The 15,247-nt window shown below is 35.6% G+C and overlaps 1 protein-coding gene across 1 annotated transcript in view; it reads left to right on the top strand.

Annotated features, from left to right (window-relative positions):
• LOC144960376 (uncharacterized) overlaps window positions 1–15,247 on the top strand; it is a 50,210-nt gene that overhangs the window by 17,566 nt on the left and 17,397 nt on the right. The gene's annotated exons all lie outside the window — the stretch shown is intronic.

Genomic DNA, 15,247 nt, shown 5'->3' with positions numbered 1-15,247 from the left:
GAAAAAAAGTTTTTCCCAGAAAAAATTTTTTTAATTTTAATCGCATTACTTATAGTTATCCCCCCATTCACAACTCACTGATCCGATTGAGGTCTTCAAAACAAAATTTTCCCTTTAAAGAGATGAAGGGTTTTTTTTTTTTTTGTGAATTTTTCTATCTTTCTTTTTTTTATTTCGTTTTTTGAGCTTTCGTTAGCAAAAAAACACAAATCCCCAGGGATTTAACCTCCCCCCCACGCAAAAAAACAAAAGGACGAAGTTGGTCACTCGGGTTTTTTTTTTAATGTTTTTTTACCATCCGTTTTTTCGAAATTTTCTCACAAAAACTAATTTTTGCCAGACTATTGATAGTCGCGCTTGTCTAATAAGCTCTAACTTTCCCCACCCAAGTACAAGGAAAAACGAAAAACTGTGTGTACCAAAATTTTTAAGTGGTTTTTAAAAAGTTCAGTGACATTTCGATAGATCGACTTGACTCACTCGGGTCTTGTTATTGTTTTTTCCATCCACCTTACTTTATGTTAATTTCTCACAAACGTTTTATCCTTCGATTTACACATAGGATTTTTGTGTGATCTTTAATCTCCGGAGGAAATTTTTGTAGATTCTTATCAAGCACACAGCTCTATAGAAGTTCCCATTCACAAAACTCATCCGATTGAGGTCTTCAACAACAGAATTCCCTTTTGTCAAGAGTAATGTGATTTTTTAACTTGAAAACATTTCTATCTTTCTTTTTATTATTACAGTTTATGATGCTATACGTTTCTTTTAAAAACACAATATCCCCTGCCGATTGAACCTCCAAAACACAAAAAACTTTTATATGTAACTTGAACTTTATAGATGATGGCGCTTGCAAAAAATTTTACAGCATTCCCCCTCCAGAAAATAAAAAAAGACACACAAAACTGCGGAACTTAAATTCCTTACCACTTTTTGGAAAAAACTCACATTTTTACGATGCAACCGCATTGTTTTCACCATTTTCTTTTTTTTTGCTATAGTAAAAAACTTGACATCGTAAAGTTTTATATTGTCGAAAAAATTTAGTATAGAATGGTTGTTGCTTTTTGTTGAGTAAGTTTTATTTTTCTGTTGGGGGGGTGTGGATTTTTGGGGAAAATTTGAAAGGGCTGGTTTGGGAGGGTTTTTAAAAAGTGTATAGGGCTAAAGGGGGTTTTTTTGTGATAATTGGATTCAATAGTCTGTGTCACTCCCCAGAAACGGGGGCCTTTTTGGTTCTAAAAAAAAAAATCGTTATTTTTTCTTCATGGGCTAAAACTTTTGATATGTCTTGTGTCAAAGTTAAAGTTAACTTTTAACTGCTCTAAACTACAAAATTGGCGACGCCCTATGAAATTTTCCAGAGACCAAAAAAGCGTATCCAGGGAAAAAAAATTTTATAAATCTGATCATGCTAGACTTTTATACATTATATCGATGGCATATAAATGTTTTCCAGCAGAAGAATAAAAAGTACGATTTTTTGTTTAAAAACCATGCTACCGCCGTTGGGGGCGAGTGACATAAGCCTTTGAACCAAAATGCCATAAACCAAAACTTAAGAAAACAAAACGAAACTAAAAGCTACTGCCCGTCCGAGTTTTTGGAATTTAAAACCCCCGTCAAGAGAGTTGTGATTAACGGCGCTGTTCCCGGGACTCGGACATTTTTTAAAAATTCCATGCATGTCTGGCCTGTCCGTGTGGGGGGACTCCTCCCCCCCCCTCCCCCTAATCCCCCCTTTTTCTCATCCCCCCTCCTCCTCCCCCTCCCCTCCTCCCCTTTTAACCCCCTTTTTCTCTTCCCCCCCCCCCTCCTCCCCCTCTCCTCCCCTCCCTTCTAATCCTCCCTTTTCCCTCCTCCCCTCCTCCCCTCCTCCCCCCTTCCTCCCTCCCATTTTTTTCCCCCCTCCCCCTCTCCCCCCCCCCCCTTTCCCCCCCCCTCTCCCCCACCCCTTCTAATCCTCCCTCTTCTCCCCTCCCCATCCTCCTCCTCCAATCCTCCCCTCCTAAGCTGTTAAAGGGAAAATTTTAATTTATAGCCAGAAAATCAGACTTGGTTGAGTTTGTATGTTTTATTGAAAATGGATACCTTTTTTTTGGGTGCAACCCAACAATTCATATTTTTGACCAGTTTAAAAAATTCGCTTTAAGCATTTGGTTCTTTCCGACATAATACCGTTTTGAGACGATGGGTAATTTTTTTGGCATCCCCAAAAAAAGGGTCCCTTCCCAAGTCTGTAGATTATTGTGTTCAGAAGCCAAATGTAACCGTTTCAATAGGTTTAAAAGCAATAGAAAAAGGATTCTAGTCGATTCATGCCCCCCGGGGAACGGGGGCCATCGGGTTTTAAACAAAAAAAACTTTTTTTTTTTTATTCTTCAAGCTGGCTAGAACTTTCATAGTCTATGACCAGAATGGTAAAAGTCAAAACATGACAATGTAGGGGTTTTTTTTCCCTCGGATAAATTTTATGCCGCCGGGGAAATATTTCATGGGGGCCGCCATGTTCCGTAGTTTAGAGCCAGTGTTGCTTTACCAGGCTCATTAGGAAGGGGGTGAGTTACGACTATTGAATCCTATTGCTTGCTTATTTAGCAATTCGCCCCCCCCCCCCCCCCCCCCCCATACCATGTTTTTTCAACCCATTTAAAAACCAATAAAAGAGCGAAATTATTCTGCAATACTTGATTTTTTTTTTTTTTTTAATATTCAACGGTCCCCCCCCCAAAGCATTATAATTTAACGATTACGTATTAAAAAACAAAAAAATTAGCTTTTATATAGAGCAATATCCATAAATGCCAAATCTTTACAAGGGGTCCCTGACCAACAGCAACACGTACATGTAGAACGGGGATGACGCCTGTTAAGCAATATTGCAATTTTTTTTTTTTTACAAAGCAACGCATCATGGCTAGGTTTTTATTTAACCGAGTACGGTGAAGTATTGTAGTAGTATCGTTCGGTTACCTTCAGTTCAAGGTATCAACCCCGGGTTTGGAATCATCATCATATTTTTTGATGGTTTAAATCCCCCTTTTTTCAGGACTTAACTATGCCCGACCCGTCTCGAACCCAAACCTTTTTATCTAAAAACGGTTCCCCAAATCACAAACCACAACTCCCATGAGAAATGATAGGAATCCAAAAAAAGGGTAGAATAAAACTACAGTTTTTCTCTCAACATCCAAACTACAATATTTGATAGTCTCCCCCCATTTTTAGGGGGGTATTTTCTGAAAAAAAAAAATATATGTAGTATGTGTGTGGGGGTTTGAGAAGAAAGAGGAGAGAGAGAGAGGAGTGATGAGTGAGTGAGAGAAGAGAGAGAGTGGGGGTGATGAGTGAGTGAGAGAATGAGTGAGGAGAAAGAGAGAGAGGGAGAGGGAGATAGTGAAGAGAGAAGAATGAGAGAGAGAGAGAGAGAGAGAGAGAGGAGATAATAGATGATAATAGATATTTTTTTTTTTTTTTTGTTTTGTGTTTTCTTTATCTCTTCCAACACAATTGGGTTATAGAAACCCCGCTGAAAAAAAAAAAAAAAACAACAATCTAACAAAAATAGTACAAATGAAAAAAAAAATCATAACCTAAAGTATCTAACAAAATTTATAAATAACCAAGAAAAAACGGGGAGAAGATTTAAGAAAAAAAAAAATCCCCGTCAAAAAACAATCAAAAACCAAAAAAGGGGGTAGGCTTAAGAGAAGAAAAACGACACACTATGGGGTGTACACCCATGCGAACATCATAGGATATGATTCAAGGGTGATGCTCCCATCCAACCCCCGTAGATAGATAGATAAGAGAAAGGAGGAGAGGAAAAGGGGGAGAGAGAAGAGAGAGAAAGAGATTTTATTCTCGTGTCGAATACATGAATTTTAATCAGTCGGATGAAAAAATTTTTAAAACTAGAATTTTAATTTAGTTAAAAGGTCAATTTTTTAGAATAAAAAATGAGTTCTTGTTATAAATGATTAAATCAACCCTTTTTTGTACATCTTGGGGAAATACAAAGCTTAATTTCACTTCTAAATATTTTTTTTTTATCAGTATCAAGTTACAAGTATGAATTTTGAGAAAAGTTCCTGATACCTTTCCCAGATTCGACCATAACTTATGAAAAATCACCCGATTTACTTCAAATAAAGATTAAAATGCTCCGGGGAGCAAATTCTTTCCGAAAAATACAAAAAAAAAAATAAAACCTAAAAACTAAACAAAACAAAACAAACAAACAAAAAAAAACAACAAATCCAAATCAATAATTTTCACCTTCTACGGATGGCATGCACTGTCAGTGACAGCATTTTACTGTTCAAAATCGCCCAAATGAACCATGGAAAGGCCAGAGACCGCAATTTTTTGATTGCTCCCCTCTTAATGGTATGGGGTTAATCCCGCTGTAATGAGCAAATATTTGTGTTCACTGACGTGTGTATCTCTGTTTGTGTGTGTGTGTGTGTGTGTGTGTGTGTGTGTGGGAGAGAGAGAGAGAGAGAGAGAGAGAGAGAGAGAGAGAATATTGTCTTTTGGAATATGATAGCAGCATTTTTCTGTTCAAAATCTCAAAGATGAACCAATGACCGCAATATTTTTGGTTGTCTCCCCTGATTATTGTGTGGGGTAATCCTTCTATAATGAGGGAATTTTTGTGTTCACTGATGTGTGTATCTCTGTTTGTGTGTGTGTGTGTGTGTGTGTGTGTGTGTGTGTGTGTGTGCTTCTATTCTCTTTTGAGATAAAATAACACCCTTGTTTATCTTAAAGATTCAAAGATGAACCAGTGAAGATCTCACTTCACAGAGTACAACATTTTGGTTTTGTCCCCTAATTTTTGGTGTGGAGTTAAACCCCGTTATAATGAGGAAATGTTTCATTCTATCGATCCCCATTGTTTGTTCACCGATGTCCTTGTTTGTGTGTATTTGTGCGTGTGTGGTGTGTGTTGTGTATTGTGTGTGTGTGTGCGTGTGTGTGTGGTTTGTATTTTATCATATGATAACAACAACTTTTTTTCTTTGCCTCAAAGTATCAAAGATGAGCCATTGAAGAATCTTCCACATACCACCACAATATTTTGGTTCTCCCCTGATTATTGGTGTGGGGTTAATCCTGCTTTAATGAGACAATATTTTTATCCTGGCGATACTCATTGTGTGTTCAATTAAGGTCTGTATGTGTATGTGTGTGTGTGTTTTGTGTGGGTGTGTGTGTGGGTAATGTTAACATAGATTATAAGTTTCCAATTCTGAATGATGGACCATTTATAAATCTCCCCAAACCACGGTATTTTGGCAGTGATCTCCCCTGATTATTTGTTTTTGGTCCCAATTCTACTATAATGAATAAAAGTTGTAAACTATGGATACTGATTGTGTGTCAACCGAGTGTGTGTTTTGTATTTGTGTATAGTGTGGTGTTGTGGTGTATGTGTGTGTTGCTGGGTGTTTCTCATTTGTTTCTCGTATGTTGACACCATTTTCAAGACGAAGGAATGAAGATTTGCCACAGAGCATGGCATCCCATTTCGGTTGTCGCCCCTGATTATTGATACTGGGTTAATGCTGCCATAATGAGACAATAATGACATATTCTACTATCGATACTCAACGCGTTTTTCATTGATGTGCGAGTGTGTGTATTATGTGTTTGTGTGTGTGTTGTGTGTGTGTGTTAGTGTTGTGTATTGCGCGGCTATGTGGTCTCCTGAATGACACTTTCCGCTTTCGGATTGGAAGGTCCTGGGGTTGAGCCTCGCTCGGCGCATAGTTCAGTCCTTGGAAAAAAAAAACATCATTTTACTCACATTCTCTCACCAAACTCAGGTGTAAAATGAGCACCTGGCCTTTAACAGCGTTGTCTCTGTCGGACAAAAATTGTAATATCGCCTATCAGGCGCCATGTCTCGTTTTACATGTTTCGGTGTTGCTGTTGGTCAGGGACCCTTCGTAAAGCGCTTTGAGCACGGTGTAGTGGATATTGCGTTATATAAAGCTCAAGTTTTTTTGTTGTTGTTGTGTTAGTTTATTTAATTTTTTTCTTTGTTATATTAAACACTATTTTCTCACCTCATAGTCTTCAAGATACAATCCTCAAAAATGATAGATTTTTCCAGCCCCATTTATACGGAACACAACATTTTGGGTTCTGTCCCTAGAATACTGGTTTGGGTTTTTGTTTTGTTTTTAAGGGTTTTACGACTCTTGCAAGACATTAAGGTTATATCAGCGATAGTAAAAAGGAAGAAAATGGGATGGTAAAAAGTTCTAGAATTACAATTAAAGCATCCAAGAAAAAGTAAGACAAAGGGAACTAGGAACAAATAGGGATCAGATGTAGATTCCAAGAGCATACCACCAATGTATTTAGTTTGAGATCACCTATAAGTCTCATCCGGACACAAGCACGAGATTAAACTAAGAGGAATACACTCAAATTTTACATTATACATTCAAAATAACAAATATAATAATACTAATACATAACAGAGAGATGATTTACAAGGATAATTATCATCTACCAAAACAATAATAACTGTGTATTTTACTGTTTCTCTCCCAGTCAAGGACTCCGGCCAGGGCCAAGAACAAAATCAAGACAAAGACAGAAAGCATGTCGAAAAACAGATATAAGGGGATAGAAGACACAGTAAGTGCCTTTATGCCGCTAGTTAGGTTAGCAACCCCAGATGTTTTCAATGATGTGTGTGTGTGTGTGTGTGTGTGTGTGTGTGTGTGTGTGACAGAGAGAGAGTGAGAGAGAAAGAGAGAGAGAGGGGGGAGAGGGAGGGAGAGTAAGAGAGATATATATTTAAACAGAGTGTGAGAGATAGAGATAGATAGATAGATAGATAGAGAGAGAGAGAGAGAGAGATGGCAAGAGAGAGAGAGAGAGAGAGAGTGAGAGAGAGAGAGAGAGAGAGAGAGAGAGAGAGAGAGAGAGAGAGAGAGAGTTTAGATTAATGGGGATGAAAGTGTGAATGAAGGAATTAAACCGACCCCAGCATCTTAAGACGGTGGATATTAAAGGCCTACCACACTGAATCCGTTTTAATGAGACGGCCATTTCTATGACAGTCACCGATAAAACAAGTTTTTTTAAAAAAAGTTTGAACACAACCATGATTTCTAATCGATGTCCCTAGTGATAGAGTGGTTAAGGTATTGCACTGTGACCGGGAAGGTCCCGAGTTCGGGCCCCGCTTCAGGCACTTTTGTTTTCATTTTTTTTGTGCAAGATTATGAACCTCCAATTTGCTCACTTTGGACAACATGGGTGATTCCCATTGACACAACCATTATATCTATTAGGCTGCAACAGTCGTGACGTCACTTCCCTTGTAATGACGCATAGTAACTTAGTAACTGGTTCGAAACTATCGGAACAATGACGGACGCCCTTATGAAATACTTCTCCGACAAGGATAACGGTGTATCCAGAAGAGAAAAACATAATTCTGATCATGTTTCGACTCTTTTAGTTCCGATCACATGAAATGTGAAAACATTCTAGCCAGCATGAAGAATAAAAAATACCGATTTTCTTTGTTTAGAAACCAGTTGTTTGTTACTCGGCGAACGTGACATCAGACTATTGAATCCTATTGTGCGGCTATGTGGGCGAGAGAGAGACCCAGGGCCTTCCGTCGCGAATGCATACTATAATAGTGTCTAATAGTTAATCATTCTTGGTGTCTTGCAGATTCCGAACAATATGGGCAGAGAAATCGCGATGTCACACCATATTATACTCCTCCGGTTCCAAACTCATTGGAAGTGTGTATGTGATAAGTCCTTTCCCTGGACTAATAATGAATCAGTTGCACGTTAAATCATAAGGTTTTAGTGACAGGATGTATAGATAGAATGAAATTGACGTCGATCGAGCCTTTGTTATTGTTTTTTGCCATCCACCTTTATGAGTAATTCTCACTTAACTGTATTATCCAGACTATAAAAGTTCATGGATACTCACAGTTTTGTGTGTTGGTCCGTTATACTTCCGGATGGCAATGTTATAAGCTTCTTAGCCAAGCGCATACTATCTATAGGCAGATTCATAGTATGACGTAACAGACGTGACAGAAATAGGATGGGTGGTCTTTATTGACGACAGGCATACATTCAGACCAGAAGATAAGATGCCATCGCTCTGAAATCAGACGATCAGTTTCACAAAGTATATACACTTCCAAGGAGATTAGAACCGCTATCTTGACATTGGTGTATGTATGTACGCTCATTTCTTTTGTATACATGTGTAGAAACAATGTACAAGCGTGTATGTGCGTGTATGGCTGTGTCTGTATTTGTAAATGTGTTGATATTCATACCATGAACCAAACTGAGCATTGTTTACCTCACATGAATTGCCTTTAATTTTGGACAATAAAGATTATTATTATTATTATTATTTATTATTATTATTATTATTATTATTATTATTATTATTATTATTATTATTGTTATTGTTATTGATATTATTATTATTATTATTATTATTATTATTATATATTTATTATTTATTATTATTATTATTATTATTATTATTACATTTTTGTTCCCTATTGCAACGGAACCTTTGGACTAAAAGGTGTGGCGGGGAAACCGGAACAGCTCATTGTCCGCAATACCCTTGTGGTAAAGCGATTGAATTGGAAATGGGAACTGTTTGGTTTTTCGTTTGTTTGTTTGTTTGATTTTTTTTAAGGGTTTTACGGCGCTTGCAACACATTAAGGTCATATCAGCGCCAGTAAAAATGAAGAAAATGGGATAGTAAAAAGTTCTATAATTACAATTAAAGCACCCAAGAAAAGGTTAGACAATGGAGAATTGGCTCAAATAGGAAACAGTTGTAGATTCCAAGAGCACACTATCAGTGTACATAGTTTAAAATCACCTAAAAGTGTCATCCAGACACGAGCAAAGGTCCCTACTAAGAGGAATACACTCAAATGCTTACATTATACATTCAAACAACAAATATAATAATAATAATAATAATATAATAATAATAATAATAATAATAATAATAATAATATAATAATAATAATAATAATAATAATAATAATATAATAATAATAAATAATTATATAATAATAATATAATAATACATAACAGAGAGATGAATTACAAGAAACAATAACTACACTATTTGACTGTTTCCCTCCCAGCCAGGGTATCCGGCCAGGGCCAGGACAAAAACCAAGTAATCTCATTCTAAGACAAAGACAGAAAGGAAATTGGAACACAGATATAGGGAGATACGAGTAGAAGACACAGTACGTACCTCCCTGCCCACTATGGGAGGTCAGGAAACACCACCCAGGAACTTGGAACTGTATTGCTTTCAAACCAATTCACATCCAATTGTAAACAGGCTACCCACTATCTTGGTTTTAAATAGAATTCAACAGTCTGATGTTACGTCCACCCAGCAACGAGCAGCTTGGTTCTAAACAAAGAAAACCAGTCCTTTTTCAATCTTCATGTTGGCTAAAACTTGTTTACATGTCGTGTGATCAGATTTTTTTCCATTATATTTTATTTGTTTTCCACGTTTATTTGTGTATTGTTATGCTGACGAAGGGTTTGTACCGAAACGTCCATTGTCTTTTTTTGTTCCCATACGAAGCTTCTCCAGTTGCACTCGTCCATTATCTATAAACGTTTTTCCGTTACTTGTCTTTTGATGAAAACGGGAAGATCTGGTGTTGGGTCAAAATAAGATCGAATTTCGCCTTTAAAGGGATGAGCTAAAAAAAATGAGCTTTTCTATAGCGCAATATCCACTAAACGTGCTCAAAGCGTTTTACAAAGGGTCAACAGCAACATTTAACATGTAGGACGGGACATAACGCCTGTTAGACGATGTTACAACTTTTCGGACAATGACAACGCTGTTAACGGCCAGGTACTCATTTTACACCTGAGTACGGTGAGAGAATGTGGGTAAACAGCCTATTCCAAGGACTCAACTATGCGCCTAGCGCGAGGCTCGAACCCACGACCTTCCGATCCAAAAGCGAGTGATATACCACTAGAACACAAAGCCGCACGGGTTACAGTGCTACTGGATTTTGCTGCCCCCCCCCCCCCCCCCCCCCCCCCCCCCCCCCCCCCCCCCCCCCCCCCCCCCCCCCCCCTATTTCTTCTTCTTTTCAACTCAGTGTTGCTGATAGCTATCTAATATTTTTTTTTTGTGATTAGCATGTGAAGTAGGGGTGTCACGGGATGCTGGACGATGCGTGAAATTAACCCTTTGCCAGTGACACGGATTTTTTGTTTTAAAATGATAATTTCCCTTTGTATTGATTTCAATGTAGAATACACCATTGTAACAAGGCTTCGACTAAACTCTAATTGCATTGCCGTTATTTGTCATTTGATGAAAACAGTAAGATCTTCTTTTAGCTCCGAGTAATTATTATTATTATTATTATTATTATTATTATTATTATTATTATTATTATTATTTTATTATTATTATTATTATTATTATTATTATCATCATTATTTTTATTTTTATCATTATTTATTATTATTACTATTATTATTATTATTATTAGTATTATTATTATTATTTTTATTATTATTATTATTATTATTATTATTTATTATTATTATTATTATTATTATTATTATTATTATTATTATTATTATTATTATTATTATTATTTTATTAGTATTATTATTATTATTATTATTAGTATTATTATTATTATTATTATTATTATTATTATTATTATTATTATTATTATTATTATTATTATTATTATTATTACTATTACTATTACTATTATTATTATTATTATTATTATTATTATTATTATTATTATTATTATTGTTATTGTTATTATTATTATTATTTATTATTATTATTTTATTATTATTATTATTATTATTATTATTATTATTATTATTATTATCATTATTATATTATCATTTTCATTATCATTATTTTTTATTTTTATCATTATAATTATTATTATTATTATTATTATTATTATTATTATTATTATTATTTATTATTATTATTATTATTACTATTACGATTACTATTATTATTATTATATTATTATAATAATTATTATTATTATTATTATTATTATTATTATTATTATTATTATTATTATTATTATTATTATCATTATTATTGTAAGGGAGACCATCGAATCTGTTTCATCCTGTAGTCTTTTAAACAAGACAAACAAAACGACGCACAATTCATCACCGCTATATTTCTCTATCTATCTATCCAGCGGGTCAAATAAAATGTTATTTGTGCGACCTCTTAATTCTGTTACGTCCGCGTTACGCAACAAAACTCTGCATCTGGAGCTGATTTAGTGGACGACGCCCACCAAGCGAATGAAGTTGGACTACGAAGAGGCATCTGCTATCCTGAAGACATTCCCATTTTTTTAGATAGATTTTTTTTTTTTTTTTTCAAATTTTTTTCTCTTTTTTAACCAAAAATCTTTGCTATTTTTCGGATTAAAAAAGAAACTTTTGGCTTAAGGTTTATATTCTTTTTTTTTTTTTCAAAGATTTTTCTCTTTTTTAACCGAAAATTTTTGCTTATTTTCGAATTAAAAAAGAAACTTTCGGCTTCTTTTTTTTTTTTTTTTCCTTTTTATCTGGCCCTGAGGGACGGTCGGACCAATTCTCTTCCTTAATAATAAAGATGTTGATGATATGTAAATAATAATAATAATAATAATAATAATAATAATAATAATAATAATAATAATAATAATAATAATAATAATAATAATAATAACAGTACTAAATAGAGAGCAATCAACCAATCAAAATGCATTAGAAAAGACGAGAAAGACCAATCGCGAATCGTCATTTCGCTTCCGCCATTTCCAAATCTGAAGAGACGCAATGACGTGATGAGATCGTGGGGTCACGTGATCGAGTTATCTGCACCCTAACGGGTCGGTGATGTAAGAGACAGGGGTCACGCGAGGTCAGCTACTGATGACTGCGGTGTGTCAAAGGTCAAATCGCTTTTTTTGGTGCAGACGTCAATCAAAAAGAAACTGCTCTGCCGTTCTCTGGAAAAACCCGTATTTAAAAATTTGGCCAGAAAACTCGTCCTTCAAATTTTAATTATATCGATCGATTTAAATGACCCTCATCTTGGCAACAACCCTCAAACCTGGGACGTAAGGAAGACTTCGCGAAGTCCCAGGTTTGAGAATGTTTTGCCAAGATGAGGGTCTTTTAAATCGATAAATTGATCGATATTTGAAGGTCGAGTTTTTTGGCCAAATTTTTAAATATGGGTTTTTCTAGAGTTCTGTTGCTGCTGATATTCCTTTACAGTATTCGGAGTCGTGACTTTGGTCTGTGGTCCTTTCAAATGTTTTGACATCTTCTTTGTCGTCATATTTTGTCCGATCTTTATTATTTATTATGGATATACATAGATAATGTGCGCTTGGCTAAGAAATTCAGCACAACCTTGCCATCCGGAAATAATATAAGGGACCAAAACACAAAAGTATGTGTAACCTTGAAGGTTAATAGTCTGGATTATAGATAGAATGCGCTTGGCCAATGAGTTCACAACATTGCCATCCGGAAGTATAACGGACCAACACACAACTCTGTGTAACCATGAACTTTTATAGTCTAGTTAATACAGTATAGTGAGAACAACTCACAAACGCGGATGGCAAAAACAATAACAAAGGCCTGAGTGACGTCATCTGCATACTATCTATACAGTTTAGTGAGAATTACTCACAAACATGGATGGCAAAAAAATCAATAACAAAGACCTGAGTGACGTCAACTTTATTCTGTTTATACTGTTTGTGTTAGTGAAGAGGTGGTGGGGGTGGAGGGGCGTGAGGGGGAGGGGGGCGAGGACGTTAATGTATTTTAGTATATTATTATAGGGAATGAGATTAGCGGAAGAGTAGCGTCCCTTGATTGGAAGTCACGAGCGGAAAAGTTATTAGAGAGAGAACGTCATGTTGGTTGTGCGGCATGAGACACTTCACCGAAAGCGAGGACGAGAGAGACGCATGCGCAAAACCATTTTGATGTTCTCTCTGTAAGGTGACGTCTAATCAAGGGACGCTACTCTTTCGCTAATCTCATTCCCTATAATGCACTGATATAGTCACACTATCTGCCAATATCTTTCAATGTCATTTTTTGTTGATGGTGCTATTTATTGCTGTTGGAAGGAAAGAGAGTTGTAAGAAGATAGAGAATGACCTAATTTTATAACCTAAGAATGGCCGAAAGTGATTTTAAAAGCAACACAGATTTCATGCACACCACAGAGGATCGTGATTCGTGGAGACAGACAGCTGACCGGAAACGTGCTCAAGAGGACAAGCCACGATGGATGATGATGGATGGACATGGATCGTGATTCGTGGAGACAGCTGACCGGCAACGTGCTCAAGAGTACAAGCCACCATGGATGATGATGGATGGATATAGATCGTGATTCGTGGAGACAGCTGACCGGCAACGTTCTAAAGAGTACAAGCCACCATGGATGATGATGGATGGACATGGATCGTGATTCGTGGAGACAGCTGACCGGCAACGTGCTCAAGAGTACAAGCCACCATGGATGATGATGGATGGACATGGATGGTGATTCGTGGAGACAGCTGACCGGCAACGTGCTCAAGAGTGCAAGCCACGATGGATGATGACGGCGTAAAGATAGTTCGAAGATGACGTCACTCAGGTCTTTGTTACTGTTTTTTGCCATCCGCGCTTATGAGTAATGCTCACTGAACTGTATTAACCTGACTATAAACGTTCATGGATACACACAGTTTTGTATGTTGGTCCGTTATACTTCCGGATGGCAATGTTATGAGCTTCTTAGCCAAGCGCATACTATCTATTATTGAGTATAATGTTGTCAAAGCTGTGTATCTATGTAGTATTATTCTTATGTATTCTTATATATACCTATATATAGATAGAACAAAGATGACGTCACTCTGGTCTTTGTTATTGTTTTTTGCCATCCGCGTTTATGAGTACTTCTAACTAAACTCGATAAACCATACTATAAAAGTTCATGGATACACACAGTTTTATGTGTTGGTCCGTTATACTTCCGGATGGCAATGTTATGAACTCCTTGGCCAAGCGCATTCTATCTATAGATAATAATAATATGCACTTGGATTAGAAGCTCACAACATTGCCATCTGGAAGTATGGACAATAAAGATCTATTATTATTATTATTATTATTATTATTATTATTATTATTATTATTATTATTAATTATTATTATTATTATTATTATTATTATTTTTATTATTAATTATTATTTTTATTTTATATTATAACGGGCCACACACAAAATATGTGTAAAATGATTTTTTATAGTCTGGTTAAAAATACATTTTAGTGAGAATTACTCAAAAACGCGGATGGAAAAGCCCATAACAAAGCCCTGGGGGCGCCATTAAATTCGTTTATCTAATCAGTGTTTTGACGTGTGGGGGTTTTTTTGCCCTGTAAAATTTTTCTTTTTTCCCAATCTTTTTGGTTTTTTTTTCTTGGGGGAGTTTGGTGTTTTCGTGTCAGTTATCTAAACTTTTCTATCCGTTGGGTTTTTATCGTAGTTCTTATAGATAGTTCGAAAATGACGTCCTTAGGGCTTTTTTTTTTTTTTTTGCCCTCCGCGTTTATGATAATTCTCACTAAACGTATTAAAACCCACTATAAAAGTTTTAAGGTTACACACAGTTTTGTTTTTGGGCCTTTTTACTTCCGGATGGCAATGTTATCAGCTTCTTCTTATCTATAGTTGATGTGTCTTGTTTGTCTAGATTTGTTTTGTTTTGTTTTGTTTTGTTTACGTTGAAGTATTCTCGGTCTGTTATCGTGTGTCTGTTAATATTCACCTCTTGTTTGTTGGTCTCATTCGTTTTTTTTTTGTTTTTTTTTTTTGTTTTCTCATGTAGTTATTCTCTCGTAAATTTGGCATCAAGTATCCTTTTTTCATCCATGTGTTTTTGTTTTGTTTTTTTGGGTTTTTTTTTTTTGTTGGTTTCTTTTTGTTTTTTTTTTTTTTGTTTTTTTTGTTTTGTTTTGTTTTTTTTTTGAAGAACTGCAAAAATTTTCGTTGCGTTTGTTATCGCATGCATTTAAAAAACATAGCTATCTGTCAATTTTTATCAAACATCTTTATTTTTTTGATGTTTTTTTTGCTCTTTGTTTTTTTTTTTTTTTTT

Source organism: Berghia stephanieae, chromosome 15 (assembly GCF_034508935.2).
Source record: "Berghia stephanieae isolate SIO BIC M18660-M18661 chromosome 15, UCSD_Bste_1.3, whole genome shotgun sequence".
Classification (NCBI taxonomy): domain Eukaryota; kingdom Metazoa; phylum Mollusca; class Gastropoda; order Nudibranchia; family Aeolidiidae; genus Berghia; species Berghia stephanieae.
The sequence above is the reverse complement of the archived record's forward strand: the minus strand, read 5'-3'. Positions and strand labels throughout refer to the sequence as shown.